A 21,561-nucleotide genomic window follows, 5' to 3' on the forward strand; every position below is an offset into this window, starting at 1 on the left:
CAACTGTAGCGTTGATCTGTGCAAGCATTAAAATCAGTGCTCACCTGTATAAGGGTGTGACATTCTGCCCTTAGGTTTTTGTCATGGCAGGAAACCATAAGTTAGCACACTTCCATCACCTGAAGGAAGAACTACTTCTGAGTTGATTACTTCTGACTTTTGGAATTTCAATTAGCTAATACATGCTCCAATCAGTGGAGGCACCGGCATGTTAGAACCAATAGCAAACTGCTTGCAATTTATTGCCAAAGTTGTCAATGCTGGTAATCATACAAGCTAAAGATTTAATCCATACCCTTGTAATTTATTCGGGGTATGGATACGGATGACCCCCCTTAAATGTTATAGTCAGGTTGAGGTATGACAGTTATGTTACCGATGTACATTGTAAACGAAAAGCTAACGTTTTCGTTCTGGGGATGTTATTAGGTAAATAAACTTTGGATGTCTTACCTTAGGGGCTAATAACCATGCACTTCTGCATTATTCATTTTTAGAAAACCCTGCATTAGGACAAGGAGGTCGCGTGGCCACCCTCCTTGACCTCGGTACCAGTAAGATCCGCCTAGCGGGTAAAAATAGCAAAACTATACCCGTTTTAAATGTGAAGTTGCAAAGAAATTGGTGTGTTAAAATTTGGTTATCCGCCTCAAATTTTTTTATATATATACATTTTATTTGTGTTCAGGGACCATTACGATGGTAAAGACGTATGAGCGACGACGACGTGACCAGGCAGCATCATCACCATTAATGCCGCCACCGTCACCATCGCCATCCCCCTCACCCTCGTCACCACCAAGGCAACCGTCAACATCAAACGCTCCAACGCCAGAGTTGACTGTGATAATGAACTCTTTGGAGGCCTTGTTGGAAACATTAAAGGAATCAACTAAGGCTAAAAACAAAGAGGAATTTCAGCATGTAGCCACCAGTTCAGCGGAACCACATAATTTGGAGCCCAGAGGATCGAGAGAAGACATCTCTAGAGAGCTTCAGAAAATTAGACTCCCAGAATTTGCGGGAGGTCGAGCTGGTGAACGCGCTGAGGCATTGCGGTGAGGTCGAGCTGGTGAACGCGCTGAGGCATGGTTGGAGGGGATGAACCGGTGCTTTAGGTTAAGAGAATATTCGCCTTCAGCAAAAACAAAAATTGCCGTGTTTCAACTAAAGGAAAGTGCCCTGATTTGGTGGGGAAACCTGGAAAAGCAGCTACACCTTACATCAGACAACGTTCCTTGGGATCTGTTTGAGGAAAGGTTCCGCGCGAAGTATTTACCTCCATACTTTCAACAGCAGCAAGCCAGAGCCTTTCATACACTAATTCAGGGAAGTAAAACGGTGGAAGAGTACGAAATAAGGTTTATGGAGCTGGTAAAATACATTCCCTACTTAGACTCTGATGAACGTCAAGCTGAACGCTTCATATTTGGGTTAAACCCTCGCATCAGAGCCTTGGTAAGTATGTGGAAACCATCATCGGTAGCCGAGGCAGTCGAATGTAGCCGTTATGCAGAAGAACACCTTGGAATCAAAAAGGATATAGGGCCAGCAGGGCCTTTACAATCAGGACTTCCAGGGAAGGCTCCCCGGAACTTTTTCAGAGGAGGTAGCTCGAGGCCACCTTACGGTAACAGGTTTACCCCAAGTATGGGGACAAGAGTTCCCATGGCTGTAAACACTATAGCTGCGGAATCGTCCAGCACCAGACCATGGGCACCGCGAGGGACTACCGGTAGAGGAAGGGGTGCGAGAGGAACCAACATGGGAGGACGCGGCTCGTTCTCTAGAAATTCACACCTCGATTCAAGAGGATCAGCGCAGCTCAATTGTTGGGGATGTGGGGGGCCGCATTTCCAGCGTAACTGCCCAGAAGCGTCATCGGACATATTGCAAAGCACTGGGAGGGAGCCGATATCAGCCAAGCGAAGTAATCATAGGATTCATGCAGTAGTCAACCACGACCAAGCAGCCCATCAATCCACTGTAGTGGAATCTTCAGGTATTATCAATGGTGTAAAACTCAAAATCTTATTTGATACTGGTGCCACAGATAGTTTCATTTCGTCATATGCATTAAACAAATGTGGGCTGGCAGCTCGTAGACAAAATGATTTCCACCAAGTGGAAATGGCCTCAGGAGAACTCCAAACCGTGGGCTTGAGTGTGGATCAATGCAAAATTGACCTAGGGGTCTGTTCGACTAAACTAAAAGTCTATGTCACAGCCCTAGGGACGTATGATCTTATCATAGGTATGGACTGGCTGGAAGCTCACCAAGCGTGGGTAGATTGTTATGGGAAAAGGATTTTGGGCTTAAATGATGAGGGAGAAGTAATCCAAATTCAAGGAATTAAGAGAGAAATTTCTTTGCGCTACATTTCGGCAATGCAGGTGAAGCGTTGTTTAAGAAAGGGTTGTCAGGCTTATGCAATTCACGAAGTAAGCCAGGAAAAGGGACCATCCTTAGAACAATATCCGGTGCTAGCCGAGTTCCCGGATGTATTTCCAAAAGAACTACCTGGATTACCCCCGGTAAGAGAATTGGATCTCACTATTGAATTAAAGCCAGGTACCCAACCGATCTCTAAAACACCTTATAGAATGACAGCTCCAGAACTTCAGGAATTGCAAATCCAGTTGAAGGAACTACTCGATATAGGGCTTATTCGGCCCAGTACCTCACCTTGGGGCGCTCCTGTAATTTTTGTGAAGAAGAAAGATGGATCCTTAAGATTATGCATAGACTATCGGGACTTGAATCGAGCTACAGTAAAGAATCAATACCCTATGCCGCGAATCGATGATCTTTTCGATCAAATGAAAGGAGCTTCTGTCTTTTCAAAAATTGATCTTCGATCAGGGTATCATCAGCTAAGGATTTCTGAAAATGATATCTCTAAGACAGCATTCCGGACACGTTTTGGGCACTATGAATTTACTGTGGTACCATTTGGGTTAACAAATGCGCCAGCCGTATTCATGAATCTTATGAACAGTGTTTTCCGTCAGTATCTTGATAAATTTGTACAAGTCTTTTTAGATGATATTCTCATCTATTCCAAGAATGAAGAAGAGCATAAAGAGCATTTGCGGTTAGTACTGTCCTGCCTTAGAGAACGTCAGTTATACGGAAAACTGTCCAAGTGTTCCTTCTTTCAGGAAAAGATTCATTATTTGGGTCACATCATATCAGGTGAAGGGATTTCAGTAGATCCTGAGAAGGTAAAAGCGATCATGGACTGGCCAATACCGAAAAATGCACATGAGATACGAAGCTTTATGGGCTTAGCAGGTTATTACCGGAGATTTGTGGAGGGATTCTCCAAAATCGCGAAGCCAATCACAACCCTCCAGCGTAAAGGTGTTAAGTATGAGTGGACCGAGGAATGTAATAATGCATTCTCTGAACTCAAAAGACTACTCACCAGTGCACCAATCCTAAGAGTCCCTGATATGGGCAAAGACTTTACAGTATGTACTGATGCATCCAAGCAAGGGCTGGGTGCAGTATTGATGCAGGATAAGGGAGTGATAGCTTATGCTTCCAGAAAGCTAAAGCCTCATGAAGAACTCTATGCCACTCACGACTTAGAGTTGGCCGCTGTAATGCTAGCTTTAAAGATCTGGAGACACTATCTGGTGGGACGAAATTTTACACTTAAAAGCGACCATCAAAGTCTACAATATTTGTTCACCCAAAGAGACTTAAATGCCAGGCAAAGGCGATGGAGTGAATTCCTAAGTGAATATGACTTCGGAATATCATATATTAAGGGAAAAGAAAATGTAGTAGCCGATGCCTTAAGCAGGAGACCCCGGATATTTTCTCTCATACCCATTAAAGTGGACTTAAGACAACGAGTACTGGATCGTCTTATAAAAGACAGTTGGTATTTAAAGGTGAGGGCAAGTCTTGAGGGGATTAAGGCAAAAGAATCTAAGTTCGAGGGTTATGAACTAGAAAGCGATGGGATCTTGCGATTCCATGGAAGGATGTACATCCCTGATGATAAAGATCTTCGAGATACCATCCTCAGGGAAGCTCACAAAGCCGTATATTGTGCTCATCCTGGAGTAGGGAAAATGTATGCGGATACCAAGAAACTCTTCTTTTGGGCAGGCATGAAGCGTGATATCGCTCAATTTGTTGCAAAATGTATGGAATGTCAGCAAGTAAAGGCAGACCATTGTCACCCAGCGGGTCTCTTACAACCCCACGACATACCTATGTCTAAATGGGAGACCATCTCTATGGATTTTATCACTGGACTACCTCTTACTTCTCAAAGACACAATGCCATTCTGGTAGTGGTGGATAAATTAACAAAAAGCGCCCATTTTATTCCGGTAAGAGATACTTATGATGTTGCTGACGTAGCTCGAGTATTCATAAACGAAATTATCAGATTTCATGGAGTACCTAAGAAGATTATATCCGATAGAGATTCGCGATTCACTTCCAGATTCTGGACGTGCATGCAGACAGCCTTAGGTACTCAGCTAAATTTAAGCACGGCTTACCATCCTGAGACTGATGGGCAGACTGAAAGAGTAAATCAAGTACTTGAAGACATGTTGCGGATGTATGTAATGGATCAGCAATCCCACTGGGAAAAGTATTTACCCTTGGTTGAATTCGCATACAACAACAGTTACCACAGTTCGATTGGGATGCCTCCATTTGAAGCTTTATATGGCAGACCGTGCAGAACACCGTTAAGTTGGGACAGGTTAGAAGATCGAGTGATAATAGGACCAGAATTAATCCATGAAATGGAAGCGCAGGTCAGACAGATTAGACAGCGATTAAAGGAAGCACAGGATAGACAAAAGAGTTATGCTGATGCTCACCGATCTGATAGGAGGTATGAAGTAGGGGACCAGGTCTTCGTCCGCATCAAGCCAAATAAAAGTACTATTCGATTCGGAAAAGGGACAAAGCTGTCACCCCGATTTATAGGACCGTTTAAAATCGTGGAAAGAGTTGGACCTGTTGCCTATCGTCTTGCCCTGCCACCTCACCTGCATAGAATTCATAATGTATTTCATGTTTCTGTGTTACGACATTATGTAGCTGATCTATCTCATAACATCCAGTGGAAAGAATTGCAGGTATCGGACGAGGGAGTCATAACGGTCGAACCGTTACGTATACTGGAACGTAGAGTCCGACAGCTGAGGAACCGCCTGGTGGACCAAGTTAAGGTCCAGTGGGACAAGTATAGTCCTGGATCAGCGACTTGGGAAAATACAGAAGACATATGTCAGAGATACCCTAGTTTATGTCCATTTTGAAGAACTTTACACTATGTTTAGTATATATTTACTTCACCTCTGTCAGAGAACCAAAAACATTTGAATGATTAGTGATAAACATGAAACTTTGCGGCATAATATATGTTTAAATTCCTGCTGGTACGTGGATACCAAAATAATATATGTTTAAATTCCTGCTGGTACGTGGATACCAAAATAATATGTGTTTAATTCCTGCTAGTACATGGATACCAAAACAATATATGTGATTATATTACTAAATTATAAATGTTGAAGTAAAGATAAGACCGTCAAATGATCTTACTTCTGGTAGAAATTGAAACAATATAAATCTGTTTTATTTTATGCATGTCAAAATGAGCAACTGAAATAAAAGACAGGAAGTGAATACATCCTATAGAAAAGTCAGAATACATGCATAGAAAATAACAAAATTCTGTTATGCTATAGTATCATATGTAGATAGTACATAAGTTATTTCGAACATGCTGATGCACATTTTACAAATGCTGGGTAAGTGTAAGATTGCAGATAAACTATGATTGCAGATAATTGATCCAATTTTCGAGATGACCACGTGATGACAGAACTCAGATCAGTTAAAGCTCAAAGTGATTCTATGATAGGGTAGTAGCCCTGATACTACTGGAGGGGTGGAGGTGTTACCCACCGTTTATCCTCCGAAACCTGGAGTCATGGGAAGACTGTGCGAGTCACGCTCCCCTAGACGTGTGATGATGACTGCCGGATGCCTACTGGGAATCAAGTCGGTATAGCCGACGCTGTTACCTTCGTGTTATGAATGGCTATTTCAATAAATTGACGCCATGGCATACTCTAGTAGAGGATGGATAGGATGGGAGCAGAAGAGATTAGGAAGGATAGGATGAGTTTGAATAGCTTGGGGACCTGGATAGAAAAGGGCATGTCCGTTAAAACCTTGAACCTAAAGCTCTAACTTCGGGACGAAGTTTTCAGAAGGGGGAATGTATGTAACAACCCTGCTAAATTAATCCATTTTATAAAGTTTTAAACTCTATAATAAAACCAATTATGTGGGAATTTAAAACTATAAGTATGATAAGTTATATATATAATTTAAATTTAAAACATATATAAGTTTAAATTTTATAAAATATATAACTTAACCTTATAATATACATATATATATATTAATATTACAAAACATGTAATTGAATTTTATAAAATATGTATATATATATCTAACTTGTATAAAGTATAAATGTGATAAAGTATAAATAAAACTTTATATATAATGCTATAAAGTATAAATGAAATTTTATATACGATGTTATAAAGTATAAATGAAACATTATAGAAAGGAATGTTATAAAGTAAGTAAATTAAAACTTTACAGATTATGAAAGGTGTATATGCTAAGGTCAATAAATTGATTCATGATATTCTATACAATAACCTACCTATGAGTCACCCCAGCCCATTAATAAAAGCGCGTCCGAAGCAGCTGGGTACTTATTGCTGAACGCAGAAGTCAGTGAAAAAAATATTCCAGAGCCTTCAATGCGAGGAAGGCGGTGGCTGCAAGTGGGAGGGCGGCCACCGCCAGACCAGTGATTAAATAGCAAGGCCTGAACCTGAAGTGGGGGGGAAAAACCAGAGAGATAGATTCATCAGCAGGAAACCGGGATGAAGGACTTATCAGTGGAAGAGCTTAAGTGATCTGAGTTCTGGGCACGGAGGGACAGAGAGCCTCTGTGGAGAGCTTCTCTGGATTGAGCAACCAGGTTGCTCTGTCTGGTCGGGTGGTATTGGCCATCTCGAAATTGAATCAAATCAGTCAGCAGTTCAGGATCGCCAGTTCAGTAACAGAATCGGAAGTCCGCCAGCAGTTCAGGTAGGTGCAGCTTACAGTTTTATGCATTATTGTTTTCAAATTTTATGTGTATTTATATGGTTGCTGTAAATTCGAAATTAGGGCACTACAAGTTGTTTCTGCATATCCTCACAGGCTTGCACGTTTTCTCTGAGACAGCCTTATTTTTGTGAAGGCTCAAAGAGTTCATCACCAGAATGAACAGCAGCAGCGATAGAGGGCATCCTTGACGCAGCCCCCTTCTTGCTAAAGAAGAAAGGGGTCGAGATTCCGTTAATAATGACAGCCTAATTCATGTTCTCAATACAAGCCATGATCCAATTTATGACCTTCGATTTCATGCCAATCTTTGCTAACAAACATCTGATAAAACCCCAGTCTACACAGTCGTAAGCTCTTTGCAGATCAATTTTTAGAATAGCTGCTTCAGTTCGATTTGAGAGCATGGAGAACAGGCTTTCTTGGGTGATGGCGACTGCATCCATTATATTTCTCCCCTTCAGAAAAGCATGCTGATCCTTTGATAAGAACCTGGCTAATGTCGCTTTGATCCTCTCTGCTATAATTTTTGTGATGATCTTAAAGGTTATGTTGCACAAAGATATCGGCCTAAAATCCTTAAAAGAGTCTGCCTCCAATTTCTTTGGGATGAGAGCTATCAGCGTGGATGAAGTAATGTGGTGAATGCTGCCTGAAATTCTTGTTGCTTCAACCATCCTTAAAAGATCAGATTTATGATGTCGAAAAAATGTAAAAAGAATTATATTGTCCAACCGTCCGGGCCTGGGCATTTATCCTTCTTAAACGCCTTCATAACTCCATAGAGTTCCTCTTCTGTTATGGCCTGGAACAAAACTTCATTTTCTTTATCATTAAACATTTGGGGGAACAGATCGATACCCCATAGGATATCCTGAAAACTGCTATACTCCTTTCTTTTATATTGGTCTTTAAAATGTCTTACCGCCTCCTTTGAGATTTCTTGTTGAAAGAAAAGAAAACCTTCCTGCCCATTACTAATTTTCCATATGGTGTTCATCTCCCGTTTGGCACTTGCATACTTGTGAAAAAACTTGGTGTTCCTGTCACCGTCTTTGAGCCATAATGCCCTGCTCTTGAGCCTCCATGAGGCTTCCTCCTCCTTTAATATATGCTGCTTCTTTCTTTCCAATTCATTTAATCTGCATCTCGTGCTGAAAGAGACCGAATTGGCTTTCAAAAACTTAGAGATATCATCCATTTCCTTTTGGATTTCATTAAGAGCCAGTCTGTCCGCTTGTCTTTTATTATATTCCCATGCCTTAACCACTTTTCTCATAGAAGACATTTTCTCTCTAAAAGCCATGAAAGGAGGAAATGAGAAATTAGCAGATAGTTCTTGCCAAGCTTTTGTTATTTCTTCATTGAAGGTCGGGTCCTCTAGGCATGTTCTATTGAATTTAAAGGGGTACCCATACTTGAAACCCTTTTCCCTCCAGCTGAGGGAGATTGGTTTATGATCGGAGATAAAGGCATTTTCAATGGTCGAGATAGGCATGCCCATTTTATCAATGATGCTGATATGAATGATAAACCTGTTCTTTTTGCAATGTAGGCCCCTTCAAGTCTTCCATTATCCCACGTAGGCATCATTTTGGATGGAGCAACATCAACAAGGTTCCTGTGGAGAAATTCAAACTTGATTCGGTCTGAGAGTGGATCATACTTCCTGTATTTTCCCCAACGTTCTTCCGAACTTAGAGTGATATTCATATCACCTGCAATCATTAATGAATCAATGTCAAAGATCCCTGAATCAAAAAAAAATTCCCAGAAAAGAGACCTGTTCTTATAAGGAGCATAGATATTCAATATATTGATGGGACACGGATGTCCCCTAATGACCGCAGAGATGAGGATTCCTGCAAAACATTTATAGGCTTTAGCTTTTATCCAGGAGGGGTCCCACATGACCGCTAAACCACCCGAGAGTCCCTTGGCTTCTGATGCTACCATGAACCATGAGGGAAACATTTTTCTGAAATATGAAGTGGACTCTTGTTTGCTATGCATAGTTTCCTGTACAAGAATGATTTTTGGCTTGGCGGAAAGGAAAAGATCTTTGAGCGCCAAAAATTTGAGATTTGCTCCCAGACTTCGGATATTCATCGATATGATAAAAGTCATGGGGGAGGATTACCAGCCGCGCTAGCTCTAAGAGGCTGTTTATCAGACATGTCGAGGATGGGAACGTCCACCAGAGACAAATTCCTTATACCACCGTCAGCATCTTTAGTCCTCCCATGATAGTGTCTGCCCCCACCATTGTTTTTCTTCCTAACAGTTATGTTCTTTGCGGAGTTCGGGCTGATGAGCGGGGGGGAAGAGAAACGAGGTTTATGAATGGTTAAGGGCTCCAGAGCGAGAGATTTCTTGTTGAGAAGGAAATCTAGGTCGCTGTCATATAAATTTACAGGAGATGAGGTCGGAGAATTTAAAGGGGTGGCTGATATCATTGGTTCTTTGCCTTTTTTGGAGGAGAGGTGGGATTCAAACAAAAATGCAGAGGATGAAATCGGAGAATTTAATGGGGTGGCGGACACCATCTGTTTTTTACCCTTTCCGGAGGAGTGATGGGATTTATTGGGGGTAGGCGAAGACGATGAGATATGGATGGTCTGTGAACCCACTTTAAAGTTCGTGGGTTTTGGAACCGTCGGGTGAGGAGGAATTGCTTTTCCATTAGAAGGTTCCGGCGGAGGTCGGCACAAAAAAAATTGTAACTCTTTGTCGGCATTAAAATCAGATATAGACATAAAAACCGGTTTGGAGGATACCGGCTTGGAGCCAATGCATAGAGATCGGTCTTGTGAGTAAAACTGAGGAGATAGGTTGGAATCAAATTCCAGGTTCTTATCCCGCGCAGCCTCCAGATCAGTCGGGGTCCAACTGGTAGAAGGAGATAGCTTCTCTTTTACAGAGGACAGAGGGGATGCCACCCTAGACTTATCACGAAAAACCCTTCTTCTGAAGGTCGGGCGCCGAGGACAGTTCTTTATGAGATGTCCAGTCTTGTGGCAAGCGAAACACCTGAAGGGAATTCCCCAGAAATCAAGCCTTTGCTTTATTTTTAAATTCCTCCAGGCGATCTCTATATGATCAGGAAAACCGCCCCTATAGGCCTTTTCAATAAGAATCCATGCAATGCGTTTGTCTTTTTCCCCCAGACACCATGGATCAACGTAAACAAATCTCCCAATAGAGTTACTTATCTCTGTTAAAGTCTCCCTGGACCAGAATTCCAGGGGCAGATTTGGGAGCTTGACCCAGATTAAATTGTTTGAGGGAGTATTTTTCAATGGGTTATTTTTCAAGGAAACTTCTTCCATATACCCAAGGGAGATTTTGGATGACCTCAACATCGCCCGCCTTTAAGAAATGAAAGCAGAACCATTCCTTCAAGAGCTTTGATACAATGGGAAATATCCAATCAACGGCTTCCACTGTGCCTCCAGCCATTTTCTCATCGCAGAATCGTCCATTTCTGTGAAATGCCATCTGCCCACCAAGGCAAGGTCCTGGAGACTATCTATCCGATCGGAGAGGTGGACACTGTCCAATTTTAATGCCACAGGCGGGGGGGTGGTTTTAACAGGGATCCGGGCATTGTTATATCTTTTCGCTTCTTCATGCAAGACTTTATGGGAACAGGCTCTGTCCTTGTCATCCACATGCCTTGTTGATTGTAAGACCACGTCATCCAGCGTGGATTTCCACCCTCCCTCAGAGTTGTCACCGCCCCATACCTTCTCAGCCTGAATGGTAGCACGTATCATGGCCTCCATGGCCGATACGTCAGATCCTCCCTCCATACGTTACCAGCTCACAACCCTGAACACTGACAGAGAATTTTGTCCAAAAAAGATTATCAAATATGGACTTTTACCTCAGAAATAAATGAACATCAGTCCGGCCTCAAATGGAGAAGCCCGGAAAAAGATGGCCAACTGGAGAGGATAAGACCTTTCTGTCAGAAGCCTGGCAAAAACGACGATTCGGATGGGAATGTTTTAAAAGGCTCAGATATAGAGAAATCTCCTTTCCAAAGATAATAACTAGGATATGGATTGCCAAATCAGGTTAGTACCAAACAATAAATAATCATTTGGTATAGCCCTGAATAAAACACCTAGATCAAATAAAACTGGAGTGATGATAGAGACACATCTGTCAGAGGGCACACTGAACAAGGATTGGCTAGGAGGAAAAAAAGACAGTTGTCCAAAGGCATTAACTAAGAAAATGCCTACATTAATTAGGCAAGGAGATTAGGCATAAACGGTCAAAGACCCGTATCTAATAGCTTTTTGAAAATGAAACCGGAAATGGTAAAAAACCACAATCCTTTAGAAACCGGTCCCCGTAAGTGGTTTTCGGAGCACTAGCAGTGGCGATGGAAAGAGAACTGAAAACTACCCCAGGCAAAGGCAACATGCAAACCCCTATCCGGCTATTACCCAAGGCAAAACTATGAAGACTTCTGATAAAAGGAAATTAACTAGAAGAGGATTCTTGGCAGATTATACAACAACAGTAAATTTCGAATATGCACCACCAAGCTCCTATTTTAATTCGGAAATCTGAACAGGGTTTATAGAAAACTATAGACTGCTTTAATTTGTATAATAACCGAAACATTCTGATAACCCCAGACTTTTAAAACATGAGATGCTCCTATATTAAGATTCGCTCTTCGTCATATATCCTCCCCAGCATCCAGTTTATGGAGTAACATGAGAACTGTAAAAACTATTCTCACAATTCGACTAAGGGCGCTTAAAAATTTTCCAGACAATTGACAAAAACAAGGGAACTTACAAGAAACTGAAGAGAACTGAAGCAAAAAACGGAAAGCAGATACAGCTGTTATTATTGACCTCTTACGGAGCGAATGCCGAGTGGAGAGCAACATAAACCTCCAGCAGAAACCAACCCAGAGCCCCCATACCGAAGAAGAAAGAGAAGAACAGCTTTTTCAGGAGAAAACTGCGCATGAATGCTCCGGGGAAGAAAGAAAAAGCTGGCAAAAAATCCTTTCTTACTGTGAAAAGGTTAGTTTTAGAAGCTGCCTATGCATGAGAAGAGGATGTGTGTCAAAACTGCATGGAGAGATGAGGTGGCTAGCAGGAGCGTATGAGACGTGCATGGGGAACTATAACAAGAAACCCAGAGAGAAAAAGTGTCTAAAAGACCGGGTCTATCCACGCATAGACTCCCCGCCTACCCTCCTCGCACTGATTGGCTTCGAGAATGAGATGGCCATGGCGACAGCGACCTGGTTGGTTGCTTTCAGCGTGCAGCTCCACTCGGCATCGCCCCCTTAGGCTTTACCAGCTTTGTGTCGACAAACGCTGAGAATTTGTGGCAAAGGATGGGTAAAATGCGTAAATTAACGCTAAAATCCTCCACAAAACCCCAAATTCAAACTCCGGAACGCAGTTCCCAGCTCGAAATTCGAGATCTAATGCTGACAATTCGGAAGAATTTTACCTTGGGAATGAAAGGCGTGCTGTTCCCAGCGATTTGCACCAGATAATCAAGATTTAGCGGGCACTACAACGCAATTCCGAGGCGAATGAGTCTTCTTCTAAACCTCTCAAATTTCTCACTAAAAACCTCCAGGATTTAGAGCTTCGAGCTTTTCCTCCTTGTCCTCGGCCTACAATCTCCCTGCATATACTATTAAAAGTGGCTGGTCATAATGGGGGGTTCAGTTTTTCCGTTATACTAATCGCCAAAAGAAAAAGCCCTAATTCTGAGCATTGTTCGCAGCCCAAAGTGGAGAGTGGCTTTCTGGAGCCTGTTCACTACCAAGAACCCCGAAAGACAAAGTGCTTCGGATCAGGTCGTGAACAGTGCGGCGGCTGGGAAAATTGGAAGGTGAAGAAATTAATATTACAATCACTGGTATGCAAAACTTCAGACAAACTACCATTTTCATTGCTATTCATGGGCTATAGAGAGTGCATTCAACAGAACCTAAAAAATATGAGATTCATTGAAAGAACTGTATGCAACAGAGATTCGCATTACATTTACCTAAAGGGCTCTAGCGCTCCGCCGTATTTGCTATATTTATACTGAACACAGCTCCGGCTCCGTTCGTGAGATTGTCAAACAAGGCTCCTCTGTCAGTTTGAACACTGCTATACTTTGTGAGATAATGTGGTCGACCTTTTTAGTTGTGCAGGGCCTCTCATAGAGAGAGGGACACGAGTTGTGCAGGGCCTCTCATAGAGGGACATAAGTTGATTGAATGCATGCCAATAAAACCCAGTTACAATGTCTAAACGTATTACAATGTACTCCTGTGAAACATATATGTTGTGAGTTATAGTGGGACACTGGAGCCAAGGTGAAGAAAATGCTAAAAGACCGGGATGAAAAACACTACAGGACTCAGATTGAATGAAATAAGTAACGGGGTCCATCCATTCCCTGTAGAACACAAATCAAATTGTCAGTCAGAAACATTAGCTAAGCATATATGTGCAGGAAAGACGCGCCACCTACAAAATTTGCGGGCACGATGTAGAGGAGAAACTAAAGAACAAGTTATGCATGTTGTGCAGGTAAAGGGAGTACTACCATCTGGTTTTCAAGCAGACAATGTGTGCAATGACTCCCACGTTGCTGCCAAAAGTATGATCCTAGATCTTTAGCACCATTTGATTCATTATGACTCACATGGGATAGAAATATGAAGACCAAAATTAGAACTAAAAAGATTAAAGTGAACCAGTGTGCAAACTAGAACGGGAGCACCAGGTGCAAACTAGAACGTGAGCATATAAATGTATGGGGCTGAGAGGACTTGGCTAGGTAATCCCACGGGAGCCTAAGTAGCTCTTTTATAGCATCTAGGGATATAGAAAAACTTGATTTCACTGGCAATATTAAATAATACCTGTTTTAATATTAATCATGCATTTTGAAAACAATTACTATTTTGAATATTCATTTTAATATGAATCAGAGATTTTGAAGGCAATCACAATTTTAAATACTTGTTAAAATTCTATGAGGCTCTTCTGCCTCTTCTCCCATCACCATGCTGAGACACATTTGTATATATAATGCATATATATCAAGATTCTTAAAACGGATGATATTTAATATTTTTGGATAGTTAAAAAGGAAATAAAAAACATCACTCCATTAATTATCATTAAGCTTAGCAAGAACTTAATACAATTAGAAAAATGGGTTACACTAGTACCTGCAAGGTTTACAGATTCGAGTCAGAAAACTGATTTAACTTGTACCTGTTATAAAAAAAAAAACTCACAACAAAACCCTTGTCTAAGATTATAACGGTGTAAGCAAAATGAGAAAAAATGAGATCAGAAAAGCCAGTGTTTATCAATGCAAAGAAAAATGGTCTAAATGATGCAAATAAGTGGGAAGGAGAGAGGGATGCACATAAATTTCTATCCGAAAAAAGTCTAGGAACTATTGATGAAGTTTGAACAAGACGGCAGCTGGTAAGGTCATTGAAGCAAGGATATACCCCGATGTCAAAGAGAAAATAGCAAAAGATATATACCCAGTTGTCAAAGAAAAACAACAAAAGATATATACCCAGATGTCAAAGAAAAACAGCAAAAGATATATACCCAGATGTCAAAGTGAAAACCATATGCTAGATGTCAATCAGAAAATGAAAGTATAGACTACTAAACTGATTCAAAAGAAAGTCTATGATGCATGTGGGAAACATATGCAAGTTGATAGAGGAAAATTTATGTGCTAGCTGTCAAACTCATAAGAAAGTGTCAAACAGCAAAAGATATCAAAGAGAAAACCATATGTCAGATGTCAATCGGAAAATGAAAGTATAGACTACTAAACTGATTTTAAAAAAAGCCTAACCTAATTCATCTTTCTTCACTACAAAATAATCTTTCTTTATTATATTAATTTAATCTTTAAAGAGCCCACGGGGCTTTGGATTGATGGTGAATGAGTGCTTTGTTAAGGCACTCCTTGCGATAGGTCACTGGTTCAAATCCCTCGTGGGCACTTAGGTTAGTCTTAAGTTAGAAAAAAAAAAAAAAAAAAATCTTTAAAGAAAAAACAATCTCACATTTATTATATTAATTAATTAATTAAAAAATAATAACATATTTATTATATTAATTATTGTTTAATTAAAAAACAATTTTAATCATGGATTTTCTTTTATAAAATTTTAAATATCAAATTGAAAGAAAATTTATATTATACATTATATTTCATATATTTCGTTAGAAAAGAGTTTTTCTTTTTTCCCAAAATGTTAAAGAAAGAGTTATTAAAATATTAAAATCCCTAATTATCACGAAATCATAAAAGAAATTTTATATTATACATTATATGTCATATATTTCGTTAGAAAGGAGTTTTTCTATTTTCCCAAAATGTTATGAAAGAGTTATTAAAATATTAGAATGTTTTAAATAATAATTTTTGGGAAAATATAATTTTAAATTTAAAGAAAAAACTAAAAACAATATTAATTATTATAAATTAGATTTATATTAGTTTTTTTAATTCGAGTGTAATTGGATTTGCTGTTTTATAAATTTGAAATTTTAAATTTAAATTTTAGAAATAATAGAAAGAAACTATTTTAAGTCTACCACACTAAAGATAGTTTATGGGATAGATTGCTTTTTCATCTGTGTTTGATGTATTCGGCCCTTTTTTGTGAAGATTCAAAATAAATGATCTCAGCGTCTCGACAAATCCCTCGCTAAATAGATCATCCCAAGAGCTAGTTGCCAGCGTATCTGCATAATTTTCCTTGTTGTTTTTGAAGGCCTCACATTCTGGAGATTAAAGAGATAGCCCAGTGATAGAAAAACAAATTGCTAACAAAATTAAAGTAATTTTAGTCATACTCCAACACTACCACTTTTTTTTTAAATGTTATTTTGTTTTATGATATTTTAAGTTTTTTTAAATGTAACTCCTAACAAAGTTAAAGTAATTTTAGTTGTACTCCAACACTACCACATTTTTTTTAAATGTTATTTTGTTTTATGATATTTTAATTTTTTTTTAAATATATGACCAATCACAAGAAAAAAAATGAAAAATTAGTAAAGATATAAGCTTAAATTTAAATGTTTAATTTTATAATAATATTTTTACATAATTAAAATATAAATTATATTTTTGTGTGTTTAAGGTAGTTTAATTGACAATGATTGTGGAAATAAAATTTCACTCAACCAAAAATTTGGTTTAAATCTTGTATTATCCTCGAACTAGAATGAAAAATTAAACATAATGAAAATGTAGTCTCACTGAACTTACAGAATATATATATATATATACATATTTATTTTTAATATATTAAATTATTTATATTATATTAATTTATTTTTAATTAAAATATGATTTTTTTATTTTTTATAAATTTTAGATAATGCAACTACAATTTATAAAATCCATTAAGAATGATTTCAATTTTAGTCATTATCTAATATATATATATATATATATATAAAATAATAATAATAATAATAAATAAAACTTAAATAATACAATCATAATCTTTCACAATCACTAATAAATCACCAAATTAAATTTAACTTTATCCTCTTTATGTTAATTTATTGTTATAAATTTTAAAATTATTGTCAAAAAATACATTTATAACTTATATTTTTTTATAATGAAGAGGCTAATAAAAAAAATACATTATAACTCATATATATTTCATTATTAAAGTTAAATCAAATTATTAAAATATAAAATATATTATTTTTATCATACATTTAAATATATTTATTATAAAATGCAGTTGTCTATAACGCGACTTTTTGAAAGCTTTTCCGGCGGGTTTTTCCGGTCGAAATCCGGCAGGAATTTATTGGAATCGCAAGTTTGATAGCTAGTTTCTGCACAATGAAAGCGTCCCAGGGGTTTTCCAGGGTGCTGAATCCAAATATGCAGTTAAAAAACCATTTTAACTGCAACAAATCAATATTTAACCTCAATTTCTTCTGCCGGATTCCGTCACCGGAATCTCCAAAAAAGTCGCATTATAGACAACTCCTTATAAAATTAGTATTAAAATATGTATCTATTCAAAATCAAATACACCATAAACGCATTAAAACACCTATTATTATAATCAAATCCTAAATATTTAAATACCTATCATAAAAACACAATATATTTACTAAAGAAAATCACTTTCTTATTTAAACTTTAAAATCTTTTTATTGTTTGCCTTTATATCTAAATTTTATTAAAATTGCCCCAATGGGTGTCGATTTCGGAGGTATGCTCGATGTGTGGATAATGAAAGGTCGTAAGGCAGATGGGGAGGAGGACAATGCATCTAACCTCCTATTACACAAGACATAGGGTGAAAAAATCTGCACAGCGTGTGAGACTTCATTCACCCTCCATCAGAAGTTGTGTTGGTAAGGTAAGGTATGGTGTTTAATGGCGCATGTTGGCGCTAGTGTAGTTTATATTGGGCTTGTTGAGTGGAGGTTGCTCGACTTTGGTCTAATTTGTTGTAGTTTGCTTGAGTTCTTCGGCCCTCGGGTATTCTTAGAGTGCTGATGATTTCGATATCGTCGCTCCCTCCATTGTGGTCGGTCTTCAAAAGTTGCAAGTTCGTTTTTCACCGCCCATTCCTTCATTCCCTTCTGCGGGTTGCGGGATTTTTGCAGGGTAGTGTGGCTGGTCTTAGGTTCCATTCTAGTGGTGCTCGGTATATTGTCGTCTAAGTGTCTTTTGTGGTTGGGTTGGTGCCTGGTCCCTTCGCTCGCGTTGAGTCTTCTGATCATTCTCCTCTCTCTGGTCTTATCCTTGCCCTCTGCGCCGCTTGCTTGTTGGGGTGCTCTCTCCTGGGTCTCGGGGTGGATTTCGATTGGTGAAGGTGGTAGCGGGGTTTTGGCTTGGTCTGTTTCAAGTGAGGTTAGATGCTTGGCTGGTTGTTTTCTCATTTGGGTGATTATCATTAGTTCTTGGAGGTCTCCAGGGGGTTTTGTAAGGACCTGCGGTCCTTGGCACGATGTGCGAAGTCGACTTGTTGAACGAGCGGCTTGAACGAAGAAAAGTGCGAGCTTAGACTTAAAGTGCGTGGACAACATGTTATAATACGCATAAAGGAGGTGAGTGACTTGGTTATATAGCGTGGGGAGCACAGGCTCAACCCACAGGCCAACCTACAAGCTTGGCAAAGGCCGACAAGAATAAACAAAGGATTTGCGATGCGTAGGGGGTGTCACATTATATGGTGGATGAGTCAGCTTGGGCAGCCAACTCGCCCAACTGTCCATACAAATAGAATGAAGGCATGAGGCATTTGTTCATCAAAGATCAAGCAATTCGAACGAGCTCCTTTGGATGCGAAGGAAGAGAGTGTGAGGTGTAGATTGAGAAGAAGGCACAGAAAATAGATGCGCCCCTTCTTAGGCAAGGCACACAGCAGCACGAGTTCAGTTATTGGTTGAGGACGCGGGTGAAGGCGTCGGACGTTGGCATGAGTATCTCGAGTAGCTTGGGTGAGCGCCCGCCCATCGTATAAAAGCAAACAGCGCGGTGGAAACTCGGGTGAAGGCGTCGGTTGTTGGGCATGGGTGGCGACTCGTGTGAGGGCACGCCCGCCCATCATTCAAAGGTGTTTTCAGGTGAGGATTGCCCACCGGTTGTGCGAAGTTGTAAACGGTGGAACATTGGTGAAGCTGGGTCTAATGCGGGTGTCTTGGTGATTTGGTGGAGTCACCCGCTTGTCGTACACGAAACAAGGTTCGGTTGTGAAGTGCGAAAGGCAGCTTGTGTGAAGGCGCGCCCGCCCGACTTGGGCAAAGGATCTTGGTTATCACACGGAGGTGTGAGAAGTTGTAAATTTGGCTAAGTATGAAACTTGGTGTTTCCAAGTATACTTGTAAGCTTTGTAACATTGAATGATTGTATAATATATTATTCGAGCAGACTCATTATTCAGGGAGTTGCCCCTCCCTTTATACTATGCAATTGTGTTCTTCGTTTATAATTTTTGTTGATAATGAATGTGTATGGGTGTTCATTGGTATAAAGGAAACATAATAATTACTTGGTTGAGAAACACAAACTAAGTAAGACAAGTGGTTAGGGGTAGTCCATGAACAAGTATTGGTGAAAAGAAAGTGTTTGGTGGTGCCGCACCTCGCCAAGAGTGGTTGAAAGACTATCGTCGGCCTGGGGCAGTGACAAGTTTGGTGGTGTTGGCTCTAAATTTAATTTGGCTCTGGTCAGTCTCTCGGGGATCTGGGTCCTAAGTTGTAGTTAGTTGGCTTGCAACTCTGCTTTATAATGTTTCCCCTATTAGCGGAGAGGTAGATTCATTGGTCTGGCTGGTGTGGAATTCAATTGTGGTTGAGGTCTTCTCCTTCTAGGCTTGTGTGTGGTGGTGGTCAGTTTCGCAGGGGTGGTCCCTGCTGGTTAATTTGGGGCTGGCATCAGGCCTTCTTTGGCTTTCAGTTTGGTGGAAGGGTGTGCAGTGTGTAGTGGGTCTCATCTTAGGGGTGTCCTCTTGTGTCTTCATCACGCATCCAATTCCGCGGAGCTCTCGCTCCCAACCCCTGAAGAAGGGTGTATTTTCCAGTCGAGCTGGCTCAGGCAAATCGTTGGAGGTGGTGTGGGGGGGTCGGACCACTACAAGATTCAAGCGGGGAGGGTGTGTCGTAGGTGTTGTGGTCAGGGTGTCGTCTGGAGCTTGAGGTGTCAAAGGGGGTGCGGGCTCTAGGCATGGTGGTCATGCAACTAGCGGTGGAAAGGAAGGGAAGGTGGCCCGTGGTCGTGAAGCGAGCATGTGAAGCCTAAGAAGCAGCCTAGGGCATGTGGGTCTTAAGAGGAATTCAACTTTTGGTTAGCCAATTAGCCCTGTTGCCCTTCGTGACATGTTCCAGTCTATTATGGATCGTATGGAAGCTTGTGATAGAACCAGAAAGGAAGAGCATGAGGTTGTCATTGCCATGCTTCACCAATTGCATTACTTTTAATGTCATGTTAGAGAAAGGATTGTGGTCATTTGGCAGGGGGGAGAATTTGCTAACCGAAAAGTTCGAGAAGTTGGAATCATGGCTGGCTCACTTTGAGCAACATGTTAACTGTTCATACCACCCTCCTCCCCCTCCAAGGACTGGGCCAGATAATCCAGCGTCAATTACTTCTGATGATTGAGTATGGTCATTGGTTTCCTTGTGGTTTTGTTTGTCTTTTGTGCTTTTAGCCTGTTAGGTTTTGGACAACTAATATGTTTCTCCTACTGTTTCTTTGCAATATGGTGATAGCATTGGTCAATAAACTCGGTCGAGGTGAGACCACTTGCATTTTAATATCTATGTATTTTCCTTTTGATGAATTAATAGAATATAGACTTACAAAAACAAAACAAAAAATTGTATCAAAACTTAGAAATTTATTTTCTACTTATAAATTGTATCAGAAGCTAAACATTTATTGCTTATCATATCTCTTAGCAGTTGTCTATAACGCGACTTTTTGAAAGCCTTTCCGGCGGGTTTTTCCGGTCGAAATCCGGCAGGAATTTATTGGAATCGCAAGTTTGATAGCTAGTTTCTGCACAATGAAAGCGTCCCAGGGGTTTTCTAGGGTGCTGAATCCAAATATGAAGTTAAAAAACCATTTTAACTGCAAAAAATCAAGATTTAACTTCAATTTCTTCTGCCGGATTCCGTCACCGGAATCTCCAAAAAGTCTCATTATAGACAACTCCTATCTCTTATTGTCTTTATTTCACAACATATTTATTATTGTCACTAATTTCACTAGTTGCAATTGACTTTTTATAATTTTCAATTATCTAAAATGAAATTTCAATTCGTAATTTAAGTTTTTCAATATTATTAATATAAATATTCTAATTTTAGTTTTTCAATATTATCAAGCATAGCCTCATTTATAGATGAAATAACCTATTTCATCAAAATCCGGTGATACAATCTCAAGCAAGAATGTGATTTTTTATTGTTTAAAATAAATTTTTGAATACATAAATGGATTCAGCACCATGAAAAATCTCAGGGGCACTCGAACTCTACAGATTAAGCAACTTAATTTTAACCGTCATAGATCCATTTTGAATACAAATCTAACATGAGCCGAGAGGGATCCAATTTCTTCACATGCAATTTTTTATGAGCCAACATTATTTAAATGTTTTGTATAGTTATTTAATTAATTAATTAATTTATTTAAAAAAAAATAAAAATAAAAATAAAAAATTGGCCGATATGAGAAAAATGGCAATTTTGATGATGGACGAACACCCTTACACATCATACTAGGTTGTAGAATGAGCCTCTTGGCTCAAAAATCTCCACTAGATTTTAGTTAAAATTAACCAAAAAAAATGTCATGAAAAAAGTTATATTGTC

At 39.6% G+C, this 21,561-nt stretch overlaps 1 long non-coding RNA gene across 1 annotated transcript in view; it reads right to left on the bottom strand.

Annotated features, from left to right (window-relative positions):
* Positions 1-12,658, bottom strand: part of LOC149265595 (uncharacterized) — a 181,520-nt gene extending 168,862 nt beyond the window's left edge. The window contains exon 1 of the long non-coding RNA XR_016254535.1: positions 12,052-12,658. This is a non-coding gene — a long non-coding RNA (uncharacterized LOC149265595). The remainder of the gene's footprint in view (positions 1-12,051) is intronic.
* Between the last annotated feature and the right edge of the window lie 8,903 nt (positions 12,659-21,561).

The sequence above is a fragment of the Pinus tabuliformis genome, chromosome 6 (genome assembly GCF_031772625.1).
Source record: "Pinus tabuliformis cultivar Carrire ecotype Pingquan chromosome 6, CPIR1, whole genome shotgun sequence".
NCBI lineage: Eukaryota > Viridiplantae > Streptophyta > Pinopsida > Pinales > Pinaceae > Pinus > Pinus tabuliformis.